This window comes from Cebus imitator, unplaced genomic scaffold (genome assembly GCF_001604975.1).
Source record: "Cebus imitator isolate Cc_AM_T3 unplaced genomic scaffold, Cebus_imitator-1.0 Scaffold27, whole genome shotgun sequence".
NCBI lineage: Eukaryota > Metazoa > Chordata > Mammalia > Primates > Cebidae > Cebus > Cebus imitator.
The window spans coordinates 16668616-16695728 of record NW_016107342.1 but is presented as its reverse complement, the minus strand read 5'-3'; the positions used below and the strand labels follow the sequence as shown (position 1 = coordinate 16695728).

The following is a 27113-nucleotide window of genomic DNA, read 5'->3' as shown; positions in this document are numbered from 1 at the left end:
ATTCTAGCCCGGGCAATAAAGCAACACCCCCGTTTTCTCTCCCTCTTCCTCTTTCTCTTTCTTCCTCTCCTTCATTCTTTTTTTATTATTATTCTTTTTTCTTTCTTTCTTTCTTTTTTTTTAGGAAAAAAAGAAAGGTTAGAACAAACTGAGAAATATATATTTCTCTCTATATAACCTAATAGAAATTCTGGAGTTTAAAGTATAACTGAAATCAAAAATTCTCTACAGGTGCTCAACAATAACCTTTAGCTTGCTATACCAATAAAAAAAAATTAAATATTAAAACTAAAATCCTCTTAGAAGTATTCTTATTTCCTACTTTTCTTTTTGCCTTTCAGTAATTATTGTACCTGTGGGCAGGTGGTATAAAGGCTATGAAGTATTTTAATAGATTTTTTAGTTTCATGATTATCTGATACAAAACTGAAGTGTTACCCTTCTTAAATGTAATCAAGTACAAATTATAGTTTTGATTAGCCATTGATTAAGTCCAGAAACATAATCAGATACTTGCCCATTTTATCAACCTCTGATTTAGAGTCTTTATTGCAATTGAATGGCCTTATTCTACTAACAAATAAGATATTTGATTTAAGTAGGCAAGGAAAAAATAATTTTTTTCCGTGAAAAGTTTCCTTTTCTCTTATGCAAAGCGATAGATTGAAATCTTCCTAATGGTCTATTAAAACTATTAGGATTTGTTGTAGAAGGTAAGATGACTTTCAGTAATCTGATGTAAGTTAGAATTTTTATTTTATCACCCTCTTCTCAAATTGATCAAAAAGATTTATTGAACTCTTGGAATATAAGACACCAGGAAAAAGAATCATGATCTCTACTCAGAAATGTTCATCTCACTTAAAAAATAAGATACAAATAAGAAAAAATAAAAAGTTAAGCTTTCTACTAAAGTATAAAATTGTGTCATACAGACAATAAATCATCATTTTCTTTCTTTTTGGGGGGATCATTGTAAAGATTTTTAAAACCAGTTCCTCTGCTTTCTAATGTTGAATGTCTTTGGGGCTCATTTTTCCACACTCTTCCATACACCCTCCTTCAGTAATCCCATTCTTTCCCATAGCTACGAAACAGTACCACTTCTGATGCTTCCCAAATGTATAGTTTTAATAGACCTCTGACATGAGAGCCTGCTGTTATTCGGTGAATCTTCTTGGATATCTTCAATCTTCCTAAGATGTAAACACCAAAAACATTTAACTCTTGATCATCTCTTTTCTACAGCAAACTGCTCTATCTGCAGACTTTCCAGCCTCAGCTACTGAAGTCAGAAATCGGACAATGATCCTTCACAAGCTGACATTTCTCCTTAACCCCTATATCTAATCCAACATGAAGGCCTATCATCTTCCAAAATATGACCTGACTCCATCCACTTCTCTCTTTGCACTTGTTGCTTACTGAAGCTCCTAACATTTCCTTTTTTTGACCCGACTTTCTCCTCCATTCCACTCTCCATGCAGCAGCTGAAATGACTGTTTTAAAGTAAAAATCTCTCAGGTGACTCTCTTAAAAGCCTTCAAAGGCATCTCATTACAATTAAGGTAAAATATGAGTAGTATTTGATTCATATTCCTTGTGATCTTTATGTCTCAAAATCATTTTTTTCACATAACTGATTATAATTTGTTAATGCATTTTATATGAGTGGTCTTTATTTTTGGTTTAATTTTCCACTTTTCTGTTTATTTAATCATCCCCTAGTAGACTTTAAGCTCCATGTTTAAGAGAGCATGGCTCTTTACACACATAATCTCATTTAATACTCAAAATAACCCTGATGTGGTTTGGATCTGTGTCTCCACCCAAATCTCATGTTCAGTGGTCATTCCCAGTGTTGGAGGTGGGGCCTAATGGAACGTGATTGGATCATGGTTGGGGAGATCCTTCATAAATGGTTTAGTATGATCCCTTTGGGGCTGTTCTTGTGACATGAGATCTGATTGTTTAAAAGTGTGTGGCATCTTCCTCCCTTTCATCTCCTTCCTTTCTGCTCCAGATATGTGAAGTGCTGGCTCCCACTTTGTTTTCTGCCCCGGTGTATGTTTCCTGAGGCTTCTACAGAAGCTGAACGGATGCCAGCTTCATGTTTCCTGTACAGCCTGTAGAACCATGAACCAATTAAACCCCTTTTCTTTGTAAATTACCCAGTTTCAAGTATTGCTTTATAGCAATGTGAGAATGGACTAATACAAATCCTATTTTATTTACTATCCAAGTTTTACAGATAAGGAAAGTATGACTCAGAGAAGATGAGTGAGTTTCCTGAGGACACACATCTAATATAATGAAAAACCAGATTTAAAAAGACTGTTTGGAAGCAGAGAGTATATGTTTATTTGTGATGTTGTATCATCCCCTACAACCCACTCCTCATTGGAAATGTTCAGAATCCCAGTTATCCTAGGGAACTCCCTCTTATTAACAAGCTAAAATCAACATAAAGAAAAGTCTTAAAAATGTAAAGTGTCAAACAAATTTTTAATAGCATAATTATGAGGGAGGTAGGATAAGAAACTGGTTGCTCCACTTTTTTAGGGGATATATTTTCACACACAGAAAATTTAAGTGCTAACAGCTTTCAAGAAAGACAGACCCAAATCCCAGTTCCTCCATTTCAGTTTCCTAATATGTAAATGGCTTTAGAATTTAAGAATTAAATTAGGTAGTATGTATGAAGCATTTTGCATAGTCTTACACTAAAATATAACATTGTTGTATTAATTAGTCCTTTTTTTTCAGCACACTGCACAATCATCTATTAGGAGAAGAGAAGTAGCACAATAGAATGTGTTCTCTGTTTTAAGTCAGGGGGTGCTTATGGTCAGGTAGCAGTGAACATGATATAACTGCGGTTATGCAAGATGGAACCTCCCATGGGATCTGGGATGGCCCTCCAATTCCCTGTACTTGAGAATTCCCTCCATAATCCATGGGGAACTTTACAAATGAGTTCACTTCATAGATTTTCAAGCCCTGACCTTATCACAATTGTAGTTATAGATATCCTTTCTATTCCATTCAATATGCTTGATTCTCTAGTGTCTTTCAAGGACTGGTTCATGCCTTGCTTTTTCCAGCCCTCCTCAGGGACTGCTGTTCTGATACCCAGGTCTTTGATCCTCTTTTGTGGAGGCTGTTCTCCAGGGCTACCTGCCTGGACTGAGACATATCACTGAGGGAACACAGTATTTGGTTCCCTGTTGCTCTACTCTGTGGTCCTGCTGAGAAAGTCTCCTCCAGTGTAGTGATCATGTTAACAATCAGCAGTTGTCAGAAATCATGTTTTTGGAAACTGTGCTTTGCTGCTTATGCTCCATGCCACTTCCCACTTCTCTAACCATAAAACAGGAGGTAGGTCCTGATGTCCACCTGTGTACCATATATGGATGTTGTAATAAGATCCTGTTCAATCCCTTTATTCCGTAATACAATGTCATTAACTTCTTTGCTAATTAACCTTTATTAAAGGGTTAAAATTCAGAAGACCCAAGGCATACACAATGGATACTTACAGAAAAAAAAAATGCTTGGGGGTAGGGAGAACTTCTAATATCTCTCCAGAATATAGCTAACATATTCAAAAGTAGTTAATTAATGCCAGAGGGTTTTTTTAAAACCACAGGGAAATTGTCATTTCTTTAGAACTGATGTTAAGATTAACTAATTAGGAACTGTAGTTATTAAAAATACTTTGGGAATGTGATTTGCTGCCTTCCTCCCCATCACTTACACACTGCCACATGTGTACCTATGCAACAATTTTGCACGTTCTTCACATGTACCCCAAAACCTAAAATGCAATAAAATAAATGGGGAAAAATAAATAAATAAATAAATACCCAACCTTTAAAAAAAATACTTTGGGAAATAATTTTTAAATGCTCATTTGTGTTACTGGCTGTGGAGGAAAACCAAGAAAGGGAATCAGACTCTGGAGCCCCCAATTTCTCTGCAATTGGTATTTTCTCATTTCTGGTGACACTGGTCTCATTCCCAAATGCCAACCCTTTCCTCTGTGGTGAATAATCACCACCCAACAGGGATACTTCTCCAACCTGTTGTCTGTATTCATTATGCTTTACTGCCCCTGTCACATATCTATCCTCCCCTGGTCAGACCACCTCTTGTGGACCACTCTTGCCTACTCCTTTGCACTAATTCCTCTAGAATCCTCTTCCTATGTCTAGAGTTACAGGGCACAGAATGGGCCCTGGGCTTAGAGACTCCTCACTCATGAACTTCCACCATGTCCTTTTCCAACATACCCGTGTGCATTCATTTTAAAGGTAGATGCTGCCAGGTTAGCAACTTGCCTTCTTCTTTGTAACTATTTGTGAAAACAAATGTGTAAGTGACAAGTAAGACTTACGGAAAAAGGAGGATGGAACCTGTAAGTCCATTATCCCTCTCTCTTGATGTGCAAATATATTAAAGCAAGTCAATGAACTGGCAAGGGTATGGTCAAAGCAAGAGTATAACTAAGAAGAATAGGTTCCCTGAGAGATCACTTAATTATAAGGGTAGAAAGAGTTTGGAAGCACGAGTATGTATTTTTATCAAAGCAATGGGTAATCTGAGAGTACTGGTCTCACTCACACACTTGAAAATTATATTATTACTAGCATAATTAAATTTGGTAATGTGAGTGTACTTTATAGATTACAGCAGGGTGGCTCTCAATTGAAAGAGCTTCTACCACTCATGAAGCTATTGTTGCTAGGACAATTCAACCAAGATCAATGACTAGAAGGAATATGGAGCCATCAATGGTAAATGTCTTGATCCACTGATGATGGCAAATGGGGACTCAGAAAGAGTGGTCATGAAGATGTTCACCTTTAGAGGGGACAGCAATTTCTGTTCCCCTAGGGGGAAGCAGCTGAGAGCAATGGTGAGACATGGTTCATGAACATGTATACACTCTCCTGGGGTGTGTCAGAGACATTTAAGAGAGAAACTCCTGGAAATATTAAAAACTTTTTCTAGGAAGGTGGATAGAAGACCAAAATCCTTATAATTTATGATAATAATGTAAACTTTGTGTGTGTGTGTGTGTGTGTGTGTGTGTGTGTGCGCGTGTGTTATGTATGAGCTGGTAAAATTTCCTTATGCCTTTACTCTTTCCTCAAACTCAAACTCCTGACCTCAGGTGATCCACCTGCCTCAGCCTCCCAAAGTGCTGGGATTACAGGTGTGAGCCATCACGCCTTACTCTCTTCTAAGAATACTTGATACTATTGCCCTGGTATGGGAGAAACCATTAGTTGCTGATTATGTTTAACAATAATTAATTTTTATTGAGTATATGGTTTATCCAAATAGGTATTACATTTTTCAGTCTTCCTTGCACGTATATATGGCCATCTAATTAACTTCTGACCAAATGAGATAAAACCAGAATTTTTATGTAGGAAACTACCAAAGGTTTTCAGGAATCTACCCTGAGACAGCTGACATATGCCCTTGTTTCTCTTCTCTATGCCTTCCTCCATCCTCCCACCAGAAACATCATGCCACTATCTCAGACAATGAGGATGAGGGCCATACCTGGAGACAGTAGAGCACTGAGGCAAGAAGGTTGTGTTCATGGAGCAGAGAGTCATCATACCAGCCTGGAAAACAAGAGATGGCAGTTTCAGATATTTTCATATGTCTGACACCTGGACTGGGATGGGTAGAAAAACTGGGGGCTGAATGGGCATTGCTTTGTGACCTTTTCATGGAAGGCAGCTTAGCCAAATTGTCTCTGGCTTTTCTTTTCTATCCTCCTAATTACTCCTTCTGCATCATCTTAAAAGGACCACTTTCCTCAGCTTTCTGGCCACTCCCCAAGGATGCCCTTTTGATCCTATGCATTTGACTTCTTCCTCTACTCTCTCCCCAGGTAAATTATCTCCGAAGGCTGCAAAGTGACCAAGCTCTGCCTAGAATGACGTTAAACACTTTTGCAACATAATTCCAAGCTTTTCTTCCTCCTCTCTCCACAGAAATGCAACAACACTTTGGAGTAGAATATACACTGAAATTCCCCAGCTATACTTGGGCTCCACTCTCTGAAATAGCCTGTTTCACATTTCAGTCACATTGACCATGTGTGCCGCCCAGTGTTCAACACAATCAGTCCTCAGTGTATATTAGTTTGAAGACAGAAATGAAATTCTTGTCTTTTTGTCTTTGTGAGAATATTCAGTATTCCCAGAAAGACCTAAGCAGCACCTTTTCCTGCCTTCATAGTAGTTCCTGGTACTTGAATTTACTATAACATTGGATTAAACTTGGTTGCCTGACAGTCTGTCCCTTGTCCCTTGTCCTTTGAGCAAAGATTAAAAATAGCCATCCTAGGGATCAAATCATGCTGCTGACTGGTTTGGTAATCACAATTTCACCAAACATTAAATTGGAAGAATCTGACTAGTCTTACTTTTCATATATTCACAAATAAATTCCTGTCCCAACCTCTGCTTTCTAGACCCTAAGAGAACAAATACCAGTCCTTAGTAATCACAGTCCCCATAAATGGGCATTCAATAAGTGCCAAGGGGAAATGAGATAAAATCTTCTTTGCTGTTTCTATCCTATCTAGGGCCTAAGCTANAAGAAAGAAAGAAAGAATAAGAGGAAGAAAAGAAAAAAAGCGGAGAGTGATAATAGTGTTCCTGAAGTGTTTGCATTTTAACAGATTTCAACACTGCAAAACCTTCAATACTTCCTCAACATGAGTATTTAAGAATAGAGCTCTTTTATGATACACCACAACTAGATACAGGTTGAGTATCCCTCATCTGAAATGCTAGGGACAAGAAGTGTTTTGGAATTTTTCAGATTTTGAAATATTAGCAAATACATAATATTTTATATATGCCTTACACACATAGCTTTGAAGGTAGTTTTATACATTTTTAATAGTTGTGTGCATGAAACAATGTTTGTGTACAGTGAACCATCAAAAAGCAAAGTTGTCACTATTTCCCACCCATGTGAACCATCTGTGGTTGTGTGTCATCACCATCTTCCTAACTCTGAATTTATATGCTACCAATAAGCAATCATTTTCTTATGCTTATCCACACACCCGTATTTAACAGTAAAAAATACGACACACCACTAATACAGTAGAAAGAAAATGAGTTCAGGATAACTAAGCAGCACCATAGCATCACTGCAATACCTGCATCAGCTGCTAGATAATAGCAACAACAAACTGCAGGTGTTCAGTTTCCACCCATGATGCTGCGTTTCAATTTAAAAGGTTATTGTACATTTTTAATATTTATTATTTTTTAGGTGAGAAGAAACATCAGAGGCAATCGAGGGACCAAGAGGTGAGTCTTTTAATTTTTATTATTTTTTTAGGTGAAAAGAAACATCAGAGACAGCTGAGGGACCAGGAGGTGAGTCTTCTAAGGATGAGGAGGTGTTCTGCTGGATGGCTTTTTAAAATGTTTTAATATGTGTTCTCCAGAGGCATCTGCTTCATTTGCAATAATTTTTGTCTTAGAAGTCTCTCTTTGATTTTATAAACTGGCATGATTTCTGGTTCTGTTATAAATTCATTCTATTCCAGTCCTTCAATAAGACCATCACACATTTGCACCATGTCATCTGTAGGCACTTCTTTGGCAGTGAAAATATCTTATCATCACTATTACAGTATCATGATTACCTTGATTTAGAACCATTTCAGCTATTTCACCATCGGTCAACAAAAAAACAACTGGAGCCTCCTTATCCATGTTAAAAACATTTTTGATACCCATTTCTTCCAGCTTACTGAGAGACTCTGAAGGCATATTTTTTGTATATGTAAGGAGATCTGACTTTTTTTACTTGTTAAAATCCTTCAAAGTCACCACCTTATTCATCAACCTCACAGAACATAGTTCACAGGCCAGAGGTTGTGCCAGGCATGCACAACTGTGTCTTCGGTCACTGTGTTCCAAGCATTAGCAATAGCATAAAAAGCATCCTTCATGCTAAATTCCTTGTGAAAATCTTCTACACACACACCTCTGCTCACAGCTATTAGCATGCTGTTCAAGAAAGTATTTTCAGGCTGGGAGCGTTGGCTCACACCTGTGATCCCAGCACTTTGGAAGGCCGAGCTTGGGGGGATCACCTGAGGTCAGGAGTTTTGAGACCAGCCTGGCCAACATGGTGAATCTTGTCTTTACCAAAAACACAAAAAATTAGCCAGACATGGTGGCATGTGCCTGTAGTCCCCGCTACTTGGGAGGCTGAGGCAGGAGAAGTGCTTGTACCCAGAAGGCAGAGGTTACAGCGAGCCAAGATCACGCCACTGCACTCTAGCCTGGGCAACAAGAGCAGAACTCTGTCTCAAAAAAAAGAAAAAAAGTATTTTTACATTTACTCTTCACTGATCTAAGGATGCCCTGGCAATAGGGCTAAATCAACAAAGTCACATTTGGGTGAAAGTATGTGGTATGAATATTATTTTTGATGAGAATTTCAGCTGGATCATGGTACACAGTTGTCAAAGAATAACAAAATCTTGCAGCCATCATCTAGTCCAGCTTCCTTGCAGTAAGCACAAGCTACTGGTACAAAATATTTGTGAAACCAATCAGAAAAGATATCCTGTGACCTACCTTTTTGTTAGCATAACAATGGACTGGTAAGAAATTCATTTTTGAAAAATAGTGAGGACACAAGCTTTTGCCTGTCACAGCAAGTTTACACTTGTGTGTGCCTGCTGCATTAGCACATCCCAGCACAGTTATTCTGTCCTTGGCATCCTTAACTCCTTTAGGGGCTGTCTCGCCTACTGTAGTCCATGGTCTTTTCTGGGACGATCATGCCAAAACTGTGATGAACTGAAAATTGAAGGGAACTATGTATTATAGAATGTTAAAGGAACGAGTCAGTATTGACTTGTTCCATTGTCAGATTTTCATCAGCAATGACCTTGGCAAACTCATCAATGAATTTCTCTTCTGCTATGTGATCGGCAGATGCTTTATTACTACAAATATTTTAAAATGTAATGGCATGTCTTTAGTTAAGTTTCTGCAACCAGGCTGTTGAATATTCACAGTTCCCTTCAATTTTCAGCGCATCATGATAGATCTTCACTTGTTTCATGATAATTATACCATTAAGCTGCATGTGTTCACTGCTATGCTGATGTGTCTCTATAAATTTGAGATCTTCACTTTTAACATTATGCAGTGTATTTCTACTTTTCATTAACTTCTCTTTCTCTTGTGGCATATCTGCAGTCAAAAAGTTTTGAATTTTGGAGCATTTCAGGTTTCAGATTTTCAAATTAGTTATGCACACACAAATCAGGTATGCTCGACCTGTACTGAAATAGTCCCAGTGCTTCCCTCAGATTTTCATTGCACTTTGAGAATACCAGAACAGAATGTGGGAGAACAGGGAGCAGGATTTGATTCTGTCCAGTTTTGTAGACGAAATAACAATTGATACCGTATGCCCAGTAAGCAATGGAAACTCTTACTCAAATCATCACCTTCATCTTTCTTTTATTCTTTAAAATGGTCTCAGTGGTGCTCAGAGGTGTCTCAAAACACAAAATTACTTTTGCTAGCCTTTTTTTTCCTGTCTTCACAATCTGTTCCCATGCTAGCCTTTTTAACATTACCATAGAAGATGAGCTTCCTTCCAGCATACATTTGAAAGTGAGGAATTTTATGTAACCCAAATAAACTTGGTGTATCTCATTATATTTAAAAAAGGAGAAAAAAAGAAAGACATACCATCTAGGAATATGAATACATTTTTACAATTGCTCTGAGATTCAGAGCATGCATTTTTTAATACTTAATATCTTAAGTTGTTTTTTTCATTTCCACAGAAATAACTCTGCAAGTTCAGAGTTTACTTTTTAAACTACTTTTTTTGTAAATCAGTGGGATAAAATTACCATATCCTTCAGCAATATAAAAGAGTTTCATAGTTTAGCACTTGAAAAACAACTCCCATCAATCACTAGCAGTAACTGAGGCACTTCATATATCAAACAACTTAAGTTGAAATTGAAACACCAGTGATTGGTGACAAAACAGTTTTTGCCTTGTTAGTTTCTGGCATGTCTTCTCATCAATAGGTGTTAAGTCTATAGTAAAGTCCATTTTTGGCCCTATTTAAAATATTTCTAGGGCCTAAGAGGTAGGTGATGAAAAAATCCTGGACACATTAAAAACCTATAACTGTGGCTGGGCACAGTGACTCATTCCTGTAATTCCAGCACTTTGGGAGGCCAAGACAGGTGGATCACTTGAGCCAGGAGTTTGAGATCATGGTGAAACTCTGTCTCTACGAAAACAACAAAAATTAGCTGGGCATGGTGGCATGCGCCTGCAGTCTTACCTACTCAGGAGGCTTAGGCAAAAGGATCACTTAGCCCAGGAGGTGGAGGCTGCAGTGAGTCATGGTCATGCCACTGCACTCCAGCCTGGGTGACATACTAAAAAAAAAGGATAACTTTAAATGTTTTCCTGAAAATACTGCCTGAGGAAAACTCTTTAAGATCATTATGATCTTTCCATCACTTTCACAAGAACTATTTAGTGATTTTATTAAATATAAGTTGAATCTGCTAAATAATAAAAGCACATTTTGAAATGAATACAGTTGTTTATTCCTGGCAATTTGGCACCATATTAACATCCAACCTAGTTATCCCTGAACCCCCAAAAGAGAAAAATCTTCTGTAATTGCATACTACTTTCTGCCAAAGTGTTTGTTTCTGTCCAGCAGTTAGGAACAAAGTTATCTTTGTGGAGAAATGTTGCTGAGACAGTTTTCTAGAACTTTATTGTCAGCAGATACCAATCTTTAGAATAATAAAAACTGAACTCTATATGAACAAATTTAATTTTAATCCATATATGTATATATGTATTGTTAATACACATTTGAAAAGAATGAAAGAAATCATATTTTAAGTACTTTTCTCAAGTCAGTAAATATATATTTTTTCATTTCTTCAGATGGGAGAACACCCAAGTTTACAGTCAACATCACTAGAGGAAAACCAAGAAAGAGAAAGAAGAGGGCTAAACAGAAGATTTGCTATTAGTTTATTCACTCAATCAACAAATATTTATTAAGCATCTTCTCTGTGCCAGGAAATGTGCTGGATGCTGACACATGGTGGTGTCTAAAACTTATAGTCTAAGGAATCGTTTGTGATTCCAGGAAGCTAAACAGTAACTTAAGAAGGCCATTCCCCACATCTCCCCTAAGGTCTGAAAAGAACGATTCTTAGACACATGAAATAAGTCCCACCTCCTCTCTCTTTGCAAATTATATTTTATTATATATTTACCCATTCTTTTCCAACCAAAAAAGTGAATCACAGATGTATATTACATTAAAACCACGGTCAAAGTGAAGCATTTCTTGTTCGTAGTATTTTTTTTTACTAGATTTTGTGATAAATTTTCTGGGTGGTGTTAAAAATTGAACAGTTTATTAATGTGAACCCCCATTACCATATATTAAATATTATTTGTTAGAATATTAATAATTTATTAGTGCTTAAATTAATCATCAAATCACTTTACACAATTAAGTCTAATTAATGTAGAGAAACTTCAGAGGAGGGACGTTCTAAAATCCTCTTTTTTTTTAAATTAAGGAAACAGCATGAGTCCAGGTTGTTACACTGCCCTTAAGCACAGCTCAATTATTGGGCAGAGAGGGAGTTTTATATAAAAGCATTTTCACTGTTTGGGCACAAGGATTGTTGAGGCACAGGAATCAAAATGCTTTCAGGGCAATCATGTGGTAAGATGAGAAACCGAAGGGTTCCTTGAGTGGCTGTTAGTTTGGGAGAAGCCCTCACAGGCACTTCTAATGTTCCTTCCTTTCTCTGTACCCAAGAGTTAAAAACTGATACACTAAACTCCAAACTCCTTGAGGACAGGAATGGTTTCTCATTCATATCTGCATGCTGGTGGCTATAAACTATATCTGACAGCATGATTAACTGTTAGATAGACAAATAATTTCTTCAAAAAAATCCCAGGCTTTCTTGTTTAGTAAAACATTTTTTGAATGCCCACTGGGTATCAGATACTCTGACAGTTAAAGTGTTATAAAATGAAAGATAGCTGCAATTATCTGCTTCTGCAACTAAAAAATGGGAACTCTATGAATACCTTCTAGGGCTATGAGTAATACATGAGATAAAGATACCTTATTGTAGTGCCTACATATAGGAACCACTCTAAAATTTTAGTTATCATGATGTCTCAGGGTGTTGTATCACAGATGAAAATTATAGATTTTTTCTCTTTCTGATGACAGAGGCAGGAGAAATGTTGCTTCCTTCATCTGCCATTTTTCTAGGTATATCCTTTGGATTATCTTGGGGAGTAGAGCTGGGACTAGGAGAATGCAAGAAGAGAACTAGGACCCCAAAAGTAAGGAAGAACCCATTCTTAAGGTTCTAGTATAACTCTGTACCTCTATGATATGGAGAAGAAGCACCTCCTTAAATTTTATACTCTAGGTGCCTCCTTGACTTCCAACCCTACTGGAGAATCTTCCTTATGTGGATGAGTCACCTTAGAACTACTGAGAATACACTTCTTCAGGAATGTGGGAAACTATCCCCAATGTGTGAAAGAAGTGTAATAAGACCATTTGTGATTTGAGCATTGAGGAGAAAACTGCTTATAATGGGTTAAAGAGTGGTCCCTCAATATTTGTGTCACCTGAAATTTGTAAATGTGGCTTTATTTGGAAATAAGGTCTTTGCAGATGTAATTAAATGAAGTCAACATGGATTAGGGTAGGCCCTAAATCTAATATGATTAGAGAGAAAATTTGGACACAGAGACAGACACACAGGGAAAAGGCCATGTGAAGACAGGGGTAGAGATTGGAGTACAGTAATGCATCTGCAAGGCAATGAACACCAAAAATAGCCAACAACCACCAAAGGCTGGAAGAAGCAAGAAATAATTCTTTCCTAGAGCCTGTAAAGGGAACATGGCCCTGCTGACACTTTAATTTCAGATTTCCAACCTCCAAAACTGTGAAATAATGAATTTCTATTGTTCTAAGCTACCTATTTTGTGCTATGTTATTATGGTAACCCTGGGAAACTAACACACTCTTTAACCACTAGATGTGAATCTTCAGTGAGAGGAGAGTGGTCTGGATCTGTGAAGTGTAGGACAGAAACAACAAAACTTAGTGTTCGTGGGGCCTCATATTTCCCTGGGAGGAAGCTATGCATGCAAATGGAAAGACGAGTACTAAGATCTGAAACCCTGGGAGCCCAGAGTAAGACAGCTGTGATAGAACTTAGCACTGATCTGGCTAAGTTCAGTCCAAAGATGCATGAATTCCCTGGTAGAATCTTGTCATTAATGTCAAGAGCATGAAAGAGTATCTTCTGATAGCTCAAAAGGGCCTGTTGTTCATCAGAAACAAGTGCCAGCAAGGACCTATGGAAACAGCAAGTATCTCCCTATATGAATATGAAGCTGGACTGACCACTCTCCCTTCTTTGGGCTAACTATACTCTTGGAGGTTCTAGACAGTTTGAAGATGGATCCTAATTGTATTTTGGTTCTAGTCTCCAAGACAGACTTGAAGTATGAAAAGGAGGAAGCACAGAAGGCTTTATAGAGAGATGAAACCCACATTGAAATAGGAGTTAGCCAGAGGATGAGTGGCTGGAGAAGCATTTCAGGAGGAGGTACTGACAAAACCGAGGGCCTAAACTTGGAAGAAAGAATGCACATTGAACTTCTAAAAAGAATTGAGAAAAACCAGAGCATAGACTGAAGTGCAGGAGTTTCAAAATATATGATGAGAAGTAAATGGCCTATGCGGCCAGCTGGGGAAGTGGTGGAGTTGGTAGAGATGAAACAAAAATATTGAATCCTAAAACCAGGGCCACAATGGAGGTAACTGAAACTCCAAACACATTTCCAAATCTAAATGGTTTTTGCTTCATTAGTACTATTGTACCACCCTCCAATTGCACTGTGAGTTAAATGGGTGTTATTGGGCTAGCCTAGGAATTATAATACATATATTATATATTTTTAGTAATGTTTCTATAGATTATGATCCTCATGAATTCCAAACAACCAACTTACAAAGAAGTTCCATCTATTTTTAAAAGGTGAGCTAGTTATACTAGTTACCTGCCACATCCTGAAATGGCCTTGAACCTAGAGAGGGGTTGCAATTAGGTACAAATTATCCTCTGCTGCCTTTGCATTCTGAATTGCTGCAGAACAAATTCATCACTTTTCTTTAATATTCACATGCTGCTTTTCATTGAGATAATCAGAAATGCCACAATCAATCCTGATAAAACTGATCTGGAGACCAGAACCAAAATACAATTAGAAACACTCCCTTACACTCACCCCATCACAAAGCTGTAATAGTGCTGGGTGGGAACTAGACAGACAACCCCTTGCAACTCCTTGACCATGAATTAGTGATCCTTGGAAAACTCCAGAGACAACTATATTTTCATAGGAAAACCCACCCTTTCAGTTTTAGTATAAGGAAACTACAAGCCTGTATGACCAGATTCACCAGTAAAAAGCAATGGAAATCGAATAAGGATGACAGTGGCCTTCCTTGAATTCTCTCTCTGTCCATGAATTAGATCCTCATAGAGGTGAGACTCTCATCACCACACAGCCCCAGGAAAGAACATGATTGATTGAGTTCATATTATAATACCTGAGACTTCTCCTGCCTCTGGGAAAGAAACATAAAATAAAGATGCCTGTACCATGAAATACTCAAATATGTTCTTCAGAATTCAAGGACTTAAATTATTCATTGACTGGGGCATTTCTTTTCCTGATGGAGAATAAAAGGGAAAAAAAATACCCCAGTCTTTCTGTCAGAAAATAAAATATCAGCCCTAATGTTCAAATTTACCCGCAGAACACAGTATAATCCCATATTATAACCAATTTTGTAAAAATTGAAAGTGTATGCAAAATAAGATAAACAAAAGGAAAGGAAAGCAACCGAGTACAAGAAAATAGCTCACAGCAAATGACATTTAGAATGAAAGACAGAAAACCCACACTATTTTGTTCTATGCTTAAATAGACCAAAAGCAGAAATGCATCAGAGACATTTGATAATCAATATAACATTACCTCAGGGGCACCATATACAACTATAAGTTTAAAAATAAAACTCAAGGAAATGGAACATTTAAATTAGAATAATTTTAAACAACAAAATGACCAAAAAAATGGCTTAATGTTCTTTTATATCAGGGAATTCTTAAGGATTATTTTTCACAGTCAGCTTTTGCCAAGCAATGAGAGAACAGAAAAAAAAAAAAGTATCTTAGGTCTTTCCTGTCACTGTAGCCTTCATAATCACCACAATTCAACATGACACCATAACTTGTAAGAAATTCTCCCTGGCATCCATTTAAGTGAACACTAATTGGAAAGTTCAGTGAACAGAAAAAGGCTGTGAACAATATATATTTCAACATGCTGTGCCTGATCCTGACCTTAAATGACAAGGAGGAAAAAAATAGTTCAACACAGCCTCTGCATTCAGTCCTGTATTGTGAAATCATGATGTGAATTAGCTCCAGGAAAAATGCCAGGCTCATGGTGAAACCTCAATAAAACCTGGAAACTCCATGTGAATCAATCTGCTCCACACACACGGTTTTATAAAACAGCATCTGGATCTCCTGCACTGAAATCAAGAACTCCACAGGTGAGAGGCAATAGTAAGACATTGCTGAAAACATGAGCTCTGAAGCCAGACAAACAAGGGGTTCAACTTTTGCTCTATTGTATTGGGCAAAGAGTTTCACCTCTCAAATTTGCTATCTGTAAAATGGGGATAGTGATAACAATGTCCTGAGCTATTGTAAGAAACAACCTTGATGTAAATATAGCATAGCCCCTGCCACACAGTAAGTCCTGCCTTAATGATAGCTAGCACATACTGAGGGATTACAGCATGTCACTGTAAAATTTTGTCTCTGACATGAGCTAAATATTATGATTATCCCCATTTTATGGAGGAAAAGACTGAGGCATAGAAAAGATTAAGTAACTTGCCTAAGGTCACACAGCTGTTAGGTGGTAAACTGGCACTTAAACCAAATATTCTGGCTCCATTTTGCACATACTACTTCTCATGTAGTTTTATTGGATAAATAATAGAATAAATGAATAAATCATAGTTATTACTTTTTTCCTGAAAAGTCGATAATCTAATCAGTAAATGATAGGCAGAAACACTATACTCATAAAATAAGATAGAATATAATTCATAGCTACCTTCAAATATAAAGCATCAAGCCATACAAACAAGTGAAGACAGAAAGGGTTGTAAAATGCATTAGGAGAGTCTCTGGTCATCATTTATCTATGGCACTGTCCCCTGCACTGGAATATCAACTCTATGGAAGCAGAAATCTGATGTGCTCTGTCTCTGGCACCTCATAAGAGGTGGTGAAAAAGTCAGTCGATGGATGGACAGGTGAGTCAGGCATTGTCAGGGTCCAAGACTCCAGAGCTGTTTCCAGAGAGGTGCTCCATGAAGACACACCAGCTCCAAAGCTGGTGAGGTACGAGAAAGCCCACTGGGACTCTGTGCAGACATAGCCAGTCACAGAAGCAAAACCACATCCCACTGAGTGGGAAGATAGTGAGCAGGGATTTTTCCAGCCACTAGGCAGCCTCAGGTAGACATTTACTGAATAGGCAAGAGGTCTTCATTAATGGGTTTCTACACATAGAACCAGAAACAAATCTAGAGTCTTTTTGAGGTTTGTGCAAAGAGCTATATGAAAATACAAGAGGAATCGGGATCACCCAGCTCTAAAGCACCATGCAGTTCAACCCTGCCCTTCTAGAGCACATACCACATGCAAACTGCAGACTTCAGAAGTGAAGAACTACTAAGCAGAAAGTATCTTTTCCCTGCTGGAGGAAAAGAAGCCTTAGAAGATAAGATGCGGGAAAGACCTCATATATTGGGCAGTGAAAAATAGAAATGAGTTATAGATTCCTTGGTAGAAAAGAAGAAAGAAGTGAATGAATAATAACCCCAGAGATTTATTTTCCAAAATTATTTTTTGTGTCACTAATATTCTCAAGAAAAAATAATTCAATTGCGATTGTATGTGTCTGTTTGTTGTTTAATTTGTTAGGTGTTATATGACACTCCTTTTGAGGAGGAGAATGGGAAAGGTATAAATCCAAACAAATCACAATAAGACACTGGTCCTTTTGAAGGGGTTGCTATAAAAGAGAACAAATTTATTTCATGTTTGAATGTTTAAAAACCTGGATTTGCCACAAATATTCATTGAAATTGCTTCATAAGACATCTTTCAGGGTGCCTCCATGGGATTTGAAATTATGGAAGATGAAATCTCCTTGCACAGACCCCATCCTCCAGGTGTTTTGTCCCCCAAAGGAAAGAAAATAAAAACTAACACTTAAGGGGTCCATATGTTGCCAGTCACTGTGTAATGCATTATCTTAACCATGATGAATAATGAGAAAGGCCATAGTATGACACCTGTTTTAAAGAGAAGCTAGGCAACTTGCTAAAGTTCACACAGCTAGGAACAGGGCAGAACTGGGCTTTAAAATAATCCTTACTTTTACCCATTAATTATTTTCCATGCTAGACTGCCTAGGGAGGGATGTTTGGCAATATTACAAACTAAAGGAATAGCTAAAGAAAGCATAACCTGATTTTACCAAATGTAGCAGTCCATACTGTTTGAAGGATAGGTGTGACTCAAAGGCGACAAGGCTGTTGAGGCTCCTGTGCTTATCTTGTACATGAACCCTGTGTCAGCACAAGGGGGAATAAGCCTCCCCTCCCCACAAAACTCAAAAATACTTCGTGAGTCTTGTAGACTTCACAGGTGGTATTTTAGGGGAGAAGAAAGGGTCTCATCACATGTCAGAAGTCTCCAAAATCCAATTTGAGCATTTCTCTTTCCCAAGAAAAAAATTTCTTTCCAGAATGTGCATGTCTGTACTCCCTATCTTCTACCTTTCAGCCCCAGCCCTGAGCCCTAGTTTCCTATTCCATATGCCTCTTAATATTCCCTTACCTAAACAAAACCCTGCTTGCTGGCTGAGCAGAGGAGACTCAACGAGAAAAAAAAAAAAAACAAAACTGAAAACAAAGCAAACAAACAAACACAATGCCAAAACAACCAGGAGAAAGAGGAGAGCCTTTGATCATCCTTTCAAACAGCAGCAATGAAATGTAATATTTGTAGGCATGCAGTGTGTGCTGGATGTTGCTCTTGGCCTTTAGGATACAACCATGAACAAGACAGCCTGGAGCTGATAGTCTAGTGGGGAGGATCCAGACACCAAATAAAAAAGCAAATCCATCAACTCCATCATTACAAGTGTTGGTAAGTGGCAGGAGGGACAACAATATAATGCTATGATAACGAGGACTAGAACTGGTGGGGGAGAGTTAGTTTCTATTTCTGGCCAGCAAAGGCTTCTTTGAGCAGGGGAATTTTGATCGGAGTCGAAACAGGAAGGGCACAACCTAAGTGTCTGTTATCCATGTTTTTCCACATGTGTATCCAATTTTACTAACTACTTTTTTTTTTTTTTGAGCCTGAGTTTCACTCTTGTGCTCTTATTACCCAGGCTGCAGTGCAGTGGTACAATCTCTGCTCACTGCAACCTCTGCTCCTGGGTTCAAGTGATTCTCCTGCCTCGGCCTCCTAAGTAGCTGGGATTACAGGCGCACCTTCACGAAGGGCTAATTTTTTGTATTTTCAGTAGGGATGGGATTTCACTATGTTGGCCAGGTTGGTCTTGAACTTATGATCTCAGGTGATCCGTCCGCCTTGGCCTTCCAAAGTGCTGGGATTACAGACATGAGCCACCGTGTCCCACCAATTTGCTAATTCTAATTATTTTGTAGGTGTTCTTTATATATTCTATAATACTCTTCTTTTGTCAGAAAAAAATGTATTGCAGACATCTTCCTCACTGTAGATTGAATTTTCACTTACGTGTCTTAATTTTAATGCAGTTTAATTTATTCAAACTTTTTGGTTAATAATTTTTCTGTGTGTTCCTTTGGTTGTTCTTTCACATTTATCTTCATGCCCTATACAGAATTGATTCTTTAAATATTTCATGATAGAGGGAGCACCATTTCTTCTTTTCCACATGGATATTGAATTGGCCTAGCACCACTTGCTGAAAAGACCATTCTTCCCCATTGCACTGCAGCACAAGCTTTCTCCTAAATCAAGGGGCTAAATATCTGGAATCTCTTTATATCTATACCTGTTGAAAGAGTTGTTTTTATCATGCCAACTTCTCATTGTGTTAGCAATTTTGCCAATGATTCCATGTCTATTTATATCATTTTCAGGTAGCACATTGTCTGGATTATATTTGACATCTCAAACTGTATATTATTTATAAAACATCATTTATAAAACATTTTCATGTTTCATAAATAAAGCTATTTCTTTCATTTATTATTTATAAAACATAGATATCTACTATGGTATATGGTATATGATGATATATAATACATGATTTATGGTATATTACATAATATATGATATATGTAAACATCTATTATTCATAAAATATATTGATATCTAGTATGGACTCAACTGTATTTTTCTTCTATGATTGGCTCACCTATCTCTCCCCCTCAACAAAGTTTTTTGATAAGCAGAATAAATGACTATTGTGGCATCTTAGCAATTTTTTAGCATCATAAATATCTTGGCAATGGTCTGAAGGATACATTGGTAATGACCAGAACACTAAGAAGAGTGATAATAAAAGTGTACTAGGATCTTGATATTAGAAGTAAAAATTAAAGGATGCAACAAAATAGAATCAAGAGGACACATGCATGATTGAATGCAGGAGGAGAGGGAAAGGGAGAAGTAAAGACTACTGTAAGAGCTGAGGCCCAGATTGCTGAAGGATTGGTGAAAACGTTCACTGAAACAGGAAAGAGAAGACCAAGAGTTGGTTTGAGGAATGGGGAAAAAGATGCCTTCAACAGACAAGTGGAGTCTAAAGGATTTAAAGAATCATAGCTGCAAGTGTCCAGCAGGCAGTTGGAATGGTGAATTGGCGGTTCAGAGATCAGGGCTACACACAGAGAACTGGGATTATGTGCAATTGTATGTTGTAGATTAAATGTGAACTCAAAGGGAGAATACATGGAGAGAGGATAATGGAAGAAGGGATAGAACACAGAGATTGATAAAGACACCAAAAGTAGAAAGATGAACAGTTGACAGAAGAAAGAGAGAAAGAAAAAGGGAAAGAGTAAGGAGATAGGAAGAGAAAAAAAAATATTTAAATTTGAGTTAATAGAAAAGGGGCTACCATGTCTTTATTACAATGTCAAATCTATGTACTGATTCAAGTATTCCATTAGAAAGTTATTTTATTGGGACATTCATGTGGCAGAGCCTCTGAAACTCTGCCACCCTTGTGCTGTGCTGTTCTGTGCCTGACTGCCCCCTCCTTCCCAGCAGAGGAGCCGTGGGCTGACAGTAGATTATGTTTTGGGCCCCTGTATTTTCTGTCAATGTGTATGCATTTGAAATAACAGCAGATGGGTGAGTACTAATTCCTAACATTATTACAGTGTTCTTCTGAAGAGGAATTAATGTTTAAATAGATGAACTTGACGATCAGGGTAAAGTATGTCACACATTGTGGTAAATCATTAAAAAGAATGCCCTGCTTCCTAATTGCTTTCAAAAATTTTTATGCAGTTGCTTATCTTTTTTTATTACATGTAGTCAAATTCTGTAATGTTGATGATTCACAAATAAAAAACATTAAATGTTCCTGATGGCCTGTAGACAAGGTTAATTTACACCCTGGAAGCCAGATGAGGTGTTAACTATATTCAGGTTGCACTTCAGTGGTTTGAAAGGTAATTGTTTTATATTCCCAGAGCTAAAAAGGGACTTCCAAAAATAAAGTAGACTATCAAACACAAAGAGACAATAAAACACTTGAATTGTTGTTGTCTTAACATTTCTTTCTATTCTGTGATGTATCTAGCACTAGTCAAAGTACTTTTCACCAAATAATAGTGAAAGGTGATATTTTGGATAAAATTTCATCACGATTGATTAGCATTTTGTAGCAACAATTTTCTTGAGTCAACAAAATTTAGAAAAAAATAGATAAAAAATTCCTTTTCTATTTGGGAAAATCCTAGTTATAAATTTAAAGATCTGAACCAGATTCAGCAAATCATGCCCATTCTTCTATGGCCTTGTCAGATCCTTTGGGTTCAGGACATGCTACCTCAAAATATGACATCTTGACGTTTGAGAAAACAATAGAAGCAGGAGAGTCACTCTCATCTTCCCCTCATCCCTTCTCCCCTGAAGCAGGCTATGAAACTTTACTGATCTTCCCCTAGTGTAGGTCATAAAACCTTCATTCCAAAGGTACCCACCACATACTTGGAGGAAAAAAAAATACTGTCATCACTGAAGACACAGAAACACAAAGAAGAATCTGAACATATAGGCCTTGCTAAGTCCCTTCCAGTTTATTGCCACTGAATCATGCTCCCTTCTGCTGTTCATACTTCTGCATGACTATCCTTCTTCATCAAACTTACCATAAAAATATGCAGGTTTCTCTCTTTCTTTGTGTCTTCATTTCTTAAAGCTCCTAAGTCATGTAAAACTTCTATTAAATAAATTTGTACGCTCTTCTTTTATTAATTTGTCTTTATTATAGGGGTCTTAGCCATGAACCTGTGATGCGTGAAGAAAAAAATTGCTTCTCCCCTATAGGAAAAACAAGCTGAAGGTGAGTGGTGGGAGAGTCTTCTTGAGTGGCTTATATAAAAAAGGGTATTCCTTAACTTGGACACTGGAGGACAAATTTAATCCAACAAGTAAGACCCTGACTAGCATTTTGCTCCCCTCCTCTTTTTCCTAAGAATAACCTTGTTAAGAATATAAGTGAGGCTGGATGTGGTAGCTCACACCTGTAATCCCAGTGATTTGGGAGTCTGAGGCTAGAGGATAGCTTGAGCCCAAGAGTTTGAGACCAGCCTGGGTAACATAGCAAGACCCCCTCTCTACAAAAAATACAAAAATTAGCTGTCTGTGTTGGCAAGTACTTGTGGTCCCAGCTATTTGGGAGGCTGAAGCAATAGGATTGCTTGAACCCAGGAGGTCCAGTTTGCAGTGAGCTGTGATCGCACCACTGCACTCCAGCCTGAGAGACACTAGAGTGAGGCCCTGTCTCCAAAAAAAAAAAAAAAACATAATAATTGAACATACCACATTAACCGTCTGTGACACACACACATTATACTTGTCCATAGATGCTGTATTATGACTGGTAGCTTGATTATTAGAGCAATTGTCTCCTGAGTCAATTATTATATCTACTAGCCAAGGTATTTATACATGGTTTAATAGTTTTCAAGACCAAAAAATTGGAGTATAGCAATAAAAATTACATTACAAAAGCAAAACAAAGTAATTTGGCTGAAGAATAAACCCAGGATTAGTTTTGCGCTAAAATGTTTAGCATTCCCTTGTCTTAAGAGAGGTTTTTCACTTATAAAACCTCAAATAACATGTTGTTATCTTTGTGCTTTTGAAACAATAAAAGCGGTAAAGGTTAGGTACACATAGTCTTTATTAGCTTTCACAAAGTTACTTTAAAATGTATGTGTATGAAGGGGAGTGGTATTTTTCTGTAGTCACCTTGGTTAATAAAAGTCAAATATATTCAAATGAGTCTTTCAGACTTCAATATTAATTTGTTTTAAAAAATAAGAATTAAACTTTAATAGAGATGCTTGAACACAATCTAAGAGACACTTTGGAAAAGTATCTCAAAATGTTGTTTTTCTAACCAGGAAATTAATGCTGAAAAAATTCATAGCCCAATTAGCATCACTCGTGACTACATAATCTTTCTTCTATGTTTTCAGGAATGCAACAGCTTGAGTTAGATGAAGATTAAAATTCTGGGGTTGAATTTAGCTGTGTACCTGAACACTGTGTAAATTCACTGAGCTCAGGCACACATTTGTTTACCTGAGAACTTTTCAATAAAGTCCTTACAATATGCTTATGGCTCCAAATAAGCTGCGAAAACCACAAATTCTAAAACTATGAATATGGTTTTGTGAAGTGGTACACTAAAATTAACACTACACTTTTTGAATAAAAGTCCAAGGTAGAAATGTCTCCAATTTTCTTGGGTAAGGAAACACAGCTGAAGCTTTGTCTATCGTGTTGCTGGGTAGCAATTTCTTAATGTAGCAAAAGAGTAACTTCCAGTGAAAGACAGGGAAAGTCATTCTACGTTGAGCATTCTGGGAAAAGTCTTCCACTTCATTCTTCCCTTGACTTGAGAAACACCTGGCATTTTCCTAAGATTGTCTATCAGATTTTCACCTGCTCTCCCGGAGAACACAAACTACATTATATTTTCAAATGGAGTACATCCCACTTGAGCTGTTTCCAACCCCCATTAGTCTTGTAGGGAGCAGATATGAAAATGAAAGACCTCTTATTTAATGATGATCATAATAATGACTAGCATGCATTAAACATTTACTGTATGTCAAGAACAGCAGTAGCACTTATGCCTATATTATTTCATTTAATCCTCACATAATGCAAGAAGTTGATTTCATATTCATCATCTCTAGGAGGTCATCAGTGCATTATAATTTTTTTAAAATACACAAATGAAAAAAGGGGGAAATGCCATAAACTATGATGTAATCTTTTCTTGTCACTTCAAATTTGTATTCTATACTTGTTGAAAGAGTTCTTGTATCATACCAATCTCTCCTTGCTTTGCAATTTTTCTCATTTACCTCAAGGGAGTTGCAATTTCTCCTGACTTCAGTTGTATGGCTTGCTGTGATAAGCAATCCTTCTACTGTGCATTAGTAAAAAAACATATAATCCAATTTCAGCTACTTGTGGGTATGTTTCTTTCTTGGATGTCATAAAACTCTTGTTTTTTTCTTTACAAGACAATCTGGCATAATGATCATTTTTCTAATGACGAATATTTGCTTCACGAATATGAAATCTAAACACCACTCCTCTGTTTTTGAGTATACATTAACTTTTTGTCTTAAAGCCAAATGTATTATTGAATTTATCTGAAGCCAATTTAAATGGCAAACTAATTCAGCATGTGCAGTAATACCAATGCTCATAACGCAGGTAAGATAACACTGGCCAGTGATGACCAGAAGTGTGTGTGTGTTCAGGCAAAGCCAACTACATTTCCACTATCATATGTGCAATAGTGACCACAAATCACCGCTGACTGTATAAGATACGAAAATGTGTAATTTTCTTGGCATTTATGCAATATGGTATATTCAAAACATTATATAATTGTTAAGAAGCTGAATCAGAAATGTTATACAAGAAATCTGACGCTCAATTGCACTCTCTAAATTGCTACATTTACACTAGTTTTAGGAAAATAAAGATGATAGATACATTCCCTTATCTTTAACTTTGCTATAATGAACTAAAGTTGAAACTCAATATAACTTTCACTTTAGGTCCATGGATTTAATTTCAAACCTTTGCTACTGCTGCTTCTTGTGCTTTTATTAAATAATGACATCAGTCTTGGTTCTGTGCATAAAGAGGTAATGGTTTCAGGCTGGAGAGTTTATGATCTAAATTAGACAGGATAAAACCAGGAAAAGAAATGACAAGAGATTGTGAGGAGCTGGTGTTGGTTTCAATTTATTTCATTTTCACAATGTCGATTTTCTTAATGCTTCCTCAATTCACACTTCCCATCTCTTTTCTCCCAATGATTTCTGAAATGTGTCAAGCAGGTAGTATGTTCCCTTTATTACAAGTGAAGAAATCTGAGAAGTCTACTAATATTCACACAGGTAGTAAGAGGAAGAGATACATAGTTCTGGCTCTTAGATTATCCCTGTATTCAAGACTATGTTCAAGAAAATGTAATCTTCTTGTTGTGTTTAATAAATAGATGAATACAATGTATCTGACCACACAAAAAGTCTCCAGTGAGAGAAGAATTTGACCACACACCAAATTACAAACATTTACCTTGAATTTGGTGAAAATGCAGCAAGATGGGAGAGTTTAGAGCATGTGCTCTGGAGTCAGCCTGTCTTGGTCCATATGCTGGCTGTGTCACTAACCAGCTGCACAAGCTTGGTCGTTATTTATCATCTCTGTGCCTCTGTTTTATTATCTGTAAAGTGGAGATAATAATAGCAACACATAAGAGAAAACAAAACACTAAACTTATATCAATGAGATTATGAGTAGACTCAAAAGAATGGTCTTTAAAATAGACAAATTCTGAGAACTACGTTGTTAAGAAAAAAAGAAAACATAAAATAGAAACTTAGAAATGATGAGTAAAACAATTTGGGAGAAAAGAGAAGGTGTTCTTTATTGTGATTTTAAACTTGAATTGACTACCAGTTCACCTTCAATTTTTACGTAAGTTATCATTCACCTATATATCTCTAATCTTTCTAGTAGGCCCTTAAAGGGTTATCACTTCCCAGACACCTTCTTTTGCTCTCTGAATAACTCTTCTGTTTAAATTTCTGGAAACATATCCATATATCATTTCCATAGTCCCAGTACTATTTGTTTATGTGCCTCAGCAAGTACAACTGATAAACACACTACTTTTTTTCCCCCAAACCAGACTGACTTCTTGATATTTGTGAAAACACTCGGGAGACATACTGAGCAAATGAATGCCCTTTAAATTTCTAGTCTTTTAGTAATGGAGATAGTTACTACTTTTTTTCAGGACTTTTAAAAACATGTCCACATGAAAGTAGCATATGGAAAAGTAATATCTCATTTGTGATAGTGTTAGAGTGCTCCAAAAGGGTAGTGGTGAAGAATAATTGTACAGCTGGGGTGAAATATCTTAATTCAGCAAGTAGTTTGTTTTCCCAATAGGAAAATCTAGGCTTGTTTTATATCACATAGGCATATAACTACAGCTACTGAACAACACACTCTTCACAGTAATGCAGGGTGGAAGGGTAGTGAATAATCTCAAGCATTAGGAAATAATAATGCTTTAATTTGTGGCAGACCATGGTAGCACTAGCTTGTCTTTCATATTTCCTTTCTTTGATTAACAGAGCCTCTTTTCTACTCCGAATGATTGAAGGGACTTTTAGTCAGGTATCCCCTCCCCCCAGCCACCATAGACACAACCACAGGGGCAGCACATGACCCAGTATCACCCAATCAGAGGACCCCATCCTCCAGTCTGCAGTGGTTCAGGAATAGGCACAGGACCAGGTCAGGCCAAGCAGAGTCCTTCTTGGGAAATTTCTACTTGTGCTAAAGGAATGATTTTATTTTCTTTCTGTTATGGTGTTAGAAGGTTGAAGCTGAAGCTCCTTGTGGCCATATTAAGGGAGGAAACTATCTGGTATAGAAGAAACTAAGGTACAAAGAGAAGCAAAGTCAAGCAAGGATGAGAACATGTGACATCTCGGAAGGACACCATTAACCTTTTACTCTACCTTGCACCCTTAGCATGCTTTTCCCCCTTGAATACCATATGAACAGTGCTTCCTGGGATAGTCTTAGAGAAGAGGAAAAAGCATCCAGGTCATTTTGAATGCCTAGTTCCAGCCTTTTATAAGCACGTTTCTTTAGCTTGTCCTTCAGTCCTATAAAATACCCAATATCCTGTCAAGTTTCATCAGCCAATTAATTCCATTTACCTTTTTATCTATTTGAATTGAACTTCCTTCACTTGCAACTGAAAGGGCACTGAATAATGCAAATATCTATAGCTTTACAAAGTGCTCTCCTACAGATAATTTCATTTCACACACAGGGTTATGGTGCCTGTTTTTGGATAAGAAAACAAAGAGGTTAAGGATTTGTCTGCCAGAACAGTGGTGCAGAATTTTTTAAATAGAAAAAGAGGGAACGAGGTGAGACTTATATCTAGGATATTTTCCATGTACGTTCAATGAGTTTTCCTCCACGGAATACTATGCCACATCTTTTGTCTCCAAATTCAGGTCGGATTTAGGAAAACATTCCTGGA

The 27113-nt window shown here is 37.2% G+C and overlaps 1 long non-coding RNA gene across 2 annotated transcripts in view; it reads right to left on the bottom strand.

Annotated features, from left to right (window-relative positions):
* LOC108300475 overlaps positions 1 to 26446 on the bottom strand; it is a 118288-nt gene extending 91842 nt beyond the window's left edge. The window contains exons 1-2 of one of the 2 annotated variants that reach the window (XR_005199189.1): positions 25121 to 26446; positions 5468 to 5639 (exon numbers count right to left, since the gene is read on the bottom strand). This is a non-coding gene — a long non-coding RNA (uncharacterized LOC108300475). Of the gene's footprint in view, positions 1 to 5467; positions 5640 to 9649; positions 9690 to 25120 lie in introns of those variants that run through there. The other variant, XR_005199188.1, reaches the window with a different exon arrangement.
* Positions 26447 to 27113: the final 667 nt, after the last annotated feature.